Source organism: Prosopis cineraria, unplaced genomic scaffold, assembly GCF_029017545.1.
Source record: "Prosopis cineraria cultivar Desert tree isolate PC_DT_omini unplaced genomic scaffold, ASM2901754v1 PC13, whole genome shotgun sequence".
NCBI classification, from domain to species: Eukaryota; Viridiplantae; Streptophyta; class Magnoliopsida; order Fabales; family Fabaceae; genus Prosopis; species Prosopis cineraria.
In genome coordinates this window covers 20,603,395-20,610,219 of record NW_026555344.1, presented here as the reverse complement: position 1 = coordinate 20,610,219, position 6,825 = coordinate 20,603,395, and the positions used below count along the sequence as shown (strand labels likewise).

General features: G+C 30.8%; 1 long non-coding RNA gene across 1 annotated transcript; it reads left to right on the top strand.

Annotated features, from left to right (window-relative positions):
• The first annotated feature begins 4,706 nt into the window (after window positions 1-4,706).
• Window positions 4,707-6,611, top strand: LOC129290647 (uncharacterized). The gene is made up of 3 exons (XR_008588486.1): window positions 4,707-4,812; window positions 5,393-5,481; window positions 6,393-6,611. It is a non-coding gene; the product is annotated as an uncharacterized LOC129290647 (long non-coding RNA).
• Window positions 6,612-6,825: the final 214 nt, after the last annotated feature.

The window sequence follows — 6,825 nt, the reverse complement described above, 5'->3', positions numbered from 1 at the left end:
GTGATTCATTTTGAATAAGAATAGAGACTAATGATCTTTGAGTGAGCATAATATTATTTGTGCATTAAAAGAGCTTTCAAATTGTGATTTTATATATTGCATTCATTCATTATTCTTGAAAAGAATTGTGAAAAGCTCTTAAAGTTTTATAAGCTTTCATTTGTATTCACATCTACTCTTTTAGAGAGTTTACTGTAAAAATCTTCTGTCATCATCTCAAAAATCTTGAAAAAGATTTTTCAAGTATTGTAACAAGTTGTTGGATTGTAGCAAGGTGTGTTAAGTGATTCAAGATAAAGTTAGCCTTGAGAGTTGTATTGTGGTGGCAAGCACCCATTGAAAGCTTGTGTTTTAGTTGAAAATCTCAAGTGAAATCTTGAGGACTGGATATAGGCTAAGTTTGTGGCTGAACCAGTATAAATCTTGAGTGTGTCATCTTCTTCCTTCACTCTTTAACTCTTCACTTTTTCAGTTTTAAAAAATTTTAAGTGTCACCCAATTCACCTCCTCTTAGGTGCTAGCCTATCCTAACATTTAGTGTCAGAGCTTAGACTCTTGATAAAATACTTAATAGTCTAAGAGGATCCTATGATTTGTTTTGGTGACAGTGTTCTCCTTAAAGGTGTTGAAATTAATTGGTCTCTTAGATTCAATGGCGAAAACTATACTTTCTGGAAAAGTAAGATGAGATTTGTTTTAGGCCTTAGACCTTGATTTATAAGAGGTTGTCGAAAAATGGTCCCTATATTCCAAACAAAACTGTTGAAGGACAACTTATAAGAAAAGAGAGGAGTGAATTTACTAAAAAGGAAGAAAAAATTGTGCTGCTTAACTCAAAGGCAAAGCTGATTATTACAAGTGCCTGAAGTCAATAAGAATATTTCAGAGTAAGTAATCTAGAGACTGCAAAAGAGATATGGGATGCTTTAGAAACATAAAGGGAGATTGCTTTAGTAATTTGAGATTGCTTATGAAGGTACTGAAGGAGTTAAGGAAAATAAAATGAGCACCTTGACTCAACAATATGAGTTATTTAAGATGAAGCCTAGAGAAAGCATCAAGGACATGCAAGTCGAATATACTCACATGATGAACAAGCTTGTGGCACTTGGAAAAAACTTATACTCAGAAAGAGCAAGTCAAAAAAATTATGAGAGGCTTCTAGCTGAATGGCAACCTAAAATTACTACCATTGAGGAAGTAAAAAGTGATTCCATGAGGTCCGTGGCAGCTCTATTTGGAAGTCTTGCCGAGAGCATGAAAGAAGGCTGTCCATGTTGAAGGAAGATGCTGATAAAAAGAAGTCACTAGCCAAAATAGGAATTTGAGTCTGAAGCAAGTGACAGTGACGACTCTAATAAAGAAATAGCTATATTTGTTAAGAAATTTGGCAGATTCTTTGAAAGAAAAAGTTTAGGAAGAAATTCTCAAAGAAGAAAAAAAAAGAGATAATCTACTACAAACGTAAGAAGCCTGGACATATTAAGGCTGATTGTCTTTTGAAGCAAGAGAGTAAAAGTTACAAGTATGACAATAGGAAATTCAAGGCTTATCTTTCTTCAATCTAGGGAGATAGTGATAAGGATTCCACAGAAGAAGAAGAAGCAAATTTGTGCTTGATGGCTAAAAGTTATTTAGATCAGGTAAACAATTCAGACTCTGACTCTGAATTTGATTTCACATTTGAAGAGCTAAAAATTTCTTTTGAAGAACTACATAATGAATCTTTTCTTCTTATGAAAAATATTTTACAAGTGAAAAAGAGACTTTCTATTTTTGAAAAAGAAAATTTGTCTCTTAAAACTGAGAATAGTGCTTTGGAAAAGAATATTGTGTTAGAAATTGTGCCCTAAGGCCAATCATTGTACTATGCACATTGTTATTTAATGAATTTCTCTTTTGTTATCATATCAATTGTATATTTAATAATAATAACTATGTCCTTGGACAAACTATAGTGATTGTCCTAAATTGCCCTGGTCAGTTATCTATGAGGAATCATAGATAAAACAAGACTAGTATGACTTTAATTAATTATAGAGATATAAATCAAAGTTATGGGCACTTGAAAGAGCACAAGGTGCTGGACCAAATCGCTATGAAAAAGCTGTAGGGTACAAGTCATAAGCTTATCTTATATGTAACTATATCACTAAGCCCTTTGACTTGAGATCATTATGGATTCCTTCATGATGACCATTGAACTTTGACCTAGTCAAAAGTCACCTTTGACCGGGTGATCATAGATGCTATGATTGAGTTTAGTGATATTCATGCAGAGGAATATGAGTGATCAAGATGAAATTTGTCCTTCACATTAAGTGTGAGATATTACTGGCCCTTCGATGAGTAAAACTGAGAAAATGTATGGCCATACTATAATGAAAATATTTTTCCATTACTATAGTTAGTCCATCAGAGATCGAGCAAGTAGTGGTTAGGTAAAGGGAGAATAATTATTCCATATCTCAAACTTGACCGAAATATCGCGTGACAAAAGGTATGTGATACGGTTGTATGATAGGTTACATTGGATCATCGATCCCCATATGAATTGGGTAGTTGCAATGTCTTGTTAGAGGCCGCTTGTGACTTGTGGGCTAATAGTGAAATTAACTTATTGCCAATTTCATATGGGCCTATAGGATTACACACACAAGAATAGCCTAACTCAAGCTATAATATCTAAGTTCATTGAATTTGAAATATGTCTAAATTCAATGAATGTAATATAGGGTGAATGAATGAATATATATATATATATATATATTTGAATATTTATTGATAAATATTATATATATGTATATATTTATATGAAATATAAAATTCAAATATAATTATATATATATTTTGAATATATATATATATATATTATTTATATGTGTGTTGATATTATATATATGTATATGTATATAATATATAAAATTAATATATATTCCTAAGTATTTATTTTGCAATTATAGAAACATTAGAAAGAATTCCACAATGAATATAATAAAAATAATTGAACAAAAAATGTATGAAGTAGAACAAAATAAAATCCCAAAAAGTTCTTATATACCAGTAGAAAACCTGTCATGTATTTTATACTTTTTTTATTAGGAGGAGAAGGAGATAGTATAAGCAATCAAGCAAATTGGACAAATATGTTTTTAATGAAACAATTAGGTTGTTATATAAATAAAAATATAGGTGATTTAGAACATTTATTTAATGAAAAAGAAATAATAAAAATGCTACCAGAAGAAGTACAAATATTGTTAGAAAAAGAAAATCCCAGAGAAAAAAAAAACTTAAAGAATATGCTAAACCATTAGAACAAAAAAATATATGAAATAAGGAAAGATTGTAATGAAAAATTAGATGAAATAAAACTTGATACAGAAAGATTAAGAACTGAATAAAGTATGATAAGTCATAATATTTATAGAATAATAGAATATTTAGGAATAAATTCTCATAATAAAATAGAAGAAGAATGGTTACAACTAAATATGATGAGATAGTTGAAGATGATTATATGACTGAAGAAAAAAATAAAAAGACAAGATATGCTCGAAAATATAAAAACAAACAAGAATAGAGACTAAAAAGTAAGAAAAGGACAAGAAATAATGAACAATAATATATGATTTACACATGCACAAATAGAAAAATTAGAATTAGAAATATTTGATAGAGAAAATTAAACAAATTATGCAAAAAGAAAAGAAAAAGAAATAAAACAAAACTAGAAATAGACATAGAAAGAGAATTAAGAGGAGAAAATGAAATAGATGAAGAAGAATGTGAAAATGCCAAGAGAGCTGTAGAAATAATGTTAGGAAATTATAACTATAACCTAGAAAGAAAATACAACAAAAACCATAACCAAATGTGAATATAAATATGGCCAAAGCAATAGATGAAATAGAAAGCCAATCAGAAGAATTAGAAATAGAATTACAAAAAATTATTGAAAAAATGAAGAAAATGAAGAAAAGAAAGAATTAGAAAAAAATAAAACAAGATATAAACATTTGATAAACAATAATTATGATGAAGCTTTTATAAATATGCAAAATTCACAATTAAAAATTCATGAACAACAACCCTATGGAATGCCTCAAGACTTAGACCACCAAATTTAGATGATCCATCATATAATAATAAAAATGTAGAATCAAGTAGAATATCAAAAGAATCAAGAGATGACAGAATGTTAGAACCAGATGAGAGAGAAATATATTATGAAACAGATTTTATAAAACCAAATAAAATAGATTGTAATAATATACCTTTTCAAGTTACATTTAATATGCCAAAAAATAATGAATTTGTACCAACACCTTTAGTACAATATAAAAATAGAAAAATATCAAATTCAATAATATGGTTATATTTAGATTGTAATTTGGACAATAGTAACATAATAGATGTAACATCCTAAAAATTTTAAGACTCGAAATTATTTTAAAAAAAATAAAATAAAATATCTATAATTAAATTAAAATTTAGAATATTTAATAGAGATCTAGAATTTAAATTTTTCTCAGCAAAAGTTTAGTTTTATTTGATTTTTAATTATGAAAAAAATTACCAAAGTTAACCTGGGCTTTTGTGCTATAATAAAAATGTTGGGCCAGTTCTTGTAATTTTCCCCAAGGCATTAGATCAACAATTTTAAAAAGCAAAAGAACACAGAAACTAAAAAGAAAAAAGAAAGGAAACGCGTGAGAGAGAGAGAGAGAGGGAAGAAGAAAGGAGAAAGAGAGGGAGTTAGGCTCGGATCCAGGAAACTTTGCGGCCGTTGCGAGCTCGGCTACGCGATAGGTAAACTCCCTACTTCAATCCTCTTCCCTTCCTCTTTGTTTTTCTCAATTTTTGGAAGAGAAATTGTGGATTTTGATCCCAAAGGCTTTATTCTTGTAAGCTTTTATTTCTTTGGATCTTAGGGAGAATGTTTTGAATTTCTATATAGTGATCTAATATTTTGAGTGGATAATTAGATGAAAAGAGGTGTTTTGAGCACAAATTAAACCCTGAGAGATTAAGTTTTGCTCCTCAATGGTTTAAGCCTATTGATTTAGTTATAATTTTGCTATTTGAGCCCAATAAGATTTAAATTAAGGTTTGGTTTTCATTATAAGAGCTAATGGTGAAAGTTGGTGACACTAAGTGAAGGTTTTTAATTGATTAAAAATTATATAAATTGAAAATTAGCCTAGTAATGGCTAATAAATGGTTTTGGTGGTTAAGTGATACTATGTGAATGGTTGGTTTAATAAATGGACCATTGAGATGGATTATGACTCGTAGACCCAAGTTGTGTGGTATGAGTTATAGTTTTCATTAATGCTATTTGACATGATAAGTGATGTGGATCACTTATATGTTGACTTATATGTTGTAGGAATTGTTGGTGGAATTTGTTCGGAAGTTAAGGAATAAGCCGAGCCCTATTTTGTACAAGAAGAACCCTTTTGGTACCAAAGGGTTGAGGTAACAGGAGAATTTATATTTTTAATTACTTTGTTTTAGCTATTTTTGAATAACTAGCTATCATGCATTACATTTTTTAAAAGATTAAATGTTCTTTATAGGGGTTATGGGGTACTACTTGGATTATAGTGCAAATATGTTTTCTAATTGTTTAACAACAATGTTTTTATGGAAACGAGATTTGTTTACATGTATTTTAATCATAAGGAATAGAAGTTGCACTTAAGGAAGTGTAACTAAGTAAGGTACCTTAGATAGGCTAAGGAACCATTTAAGAGAGATTTATAAATGTTATACTACCTTAGAGTGTTGAAGTGGTCAATACTCGGGAAAGGTAGACACAAATAAAAGGCATGATCTTGGTGGGAGTTCACCAATGAGAAGGTGTGGACTTTTGATATTCTATGGCACACTGCCAGTACTCAGTGTTGCCTTACGTATTATGGGCTTGGTGCACTAAATTGGTTAGTGTATTGAGTGTTTGACACCTCTCAATGGGGGAGGGAATCCGACATATGAAGTGTGAGGTTGAGTGCCTAGGCCAAGGTAGCCCTCACATAGAGAGTAAGTCGGGCTGGCTCTAGGAGAAAGTTAGCTTTGACTGCTCAGGATTCACATCGAAGGGGCATAGGCAGTTTGGTGAATTAGATCATGCCTTAAATTATGTTTTGTGCCTGTGGAGGTACAAGTAGGTATAAGGTTTACCTGCAAGTTAAAGAGTGCCAGGGGGCATTCTGTTGATCATAAAAGGCCATACCGGCCTAGGTCAGAATGCATTTTAAATGGCTAAATTATACTATGTTGAATTTATTATTCGTTTATTCGATTATGGCTTGCTTTGTAATAATCAATGTAAATTTCTCTGTTACTGAGACTGTGGTTGTCTCACCCCTTTCTTTTCAATATTCTAGGTCCAGGCGAAGGAACCAGTGGAGGATGGGGAAAGGAGCAGAGCTAGGGGTTGTTTGTGAATTATAAAGAACTACAACCCCTTTCTTTTGTGCAAATCTATTGTAATGTATTTAAGATTAGGGTGCCAGTAGGATATGATTATGTATATGTGCGTGAGTATGTGTGAATTGTATGGCTTGTGTATGAATTTTTGATTGCTTGTAGACTTATGGCTTGAAAACTTGGCTATGGTATGTGGTTTTGATGGATTTATTTAGTAGATCAAGTTTCCACTACAAACAAATATTTATTTTGATATATATGTGATTCCACAAGCAAATGTAAAATAGTTGCATTGCAATGGTGTGTTATGGGCAAACATATACCTTGGATAAAGAGAGTGGGTGCATGGGCCCCACAAAGATCTTTGAGCTAAGTGAAAATATTTAGCGT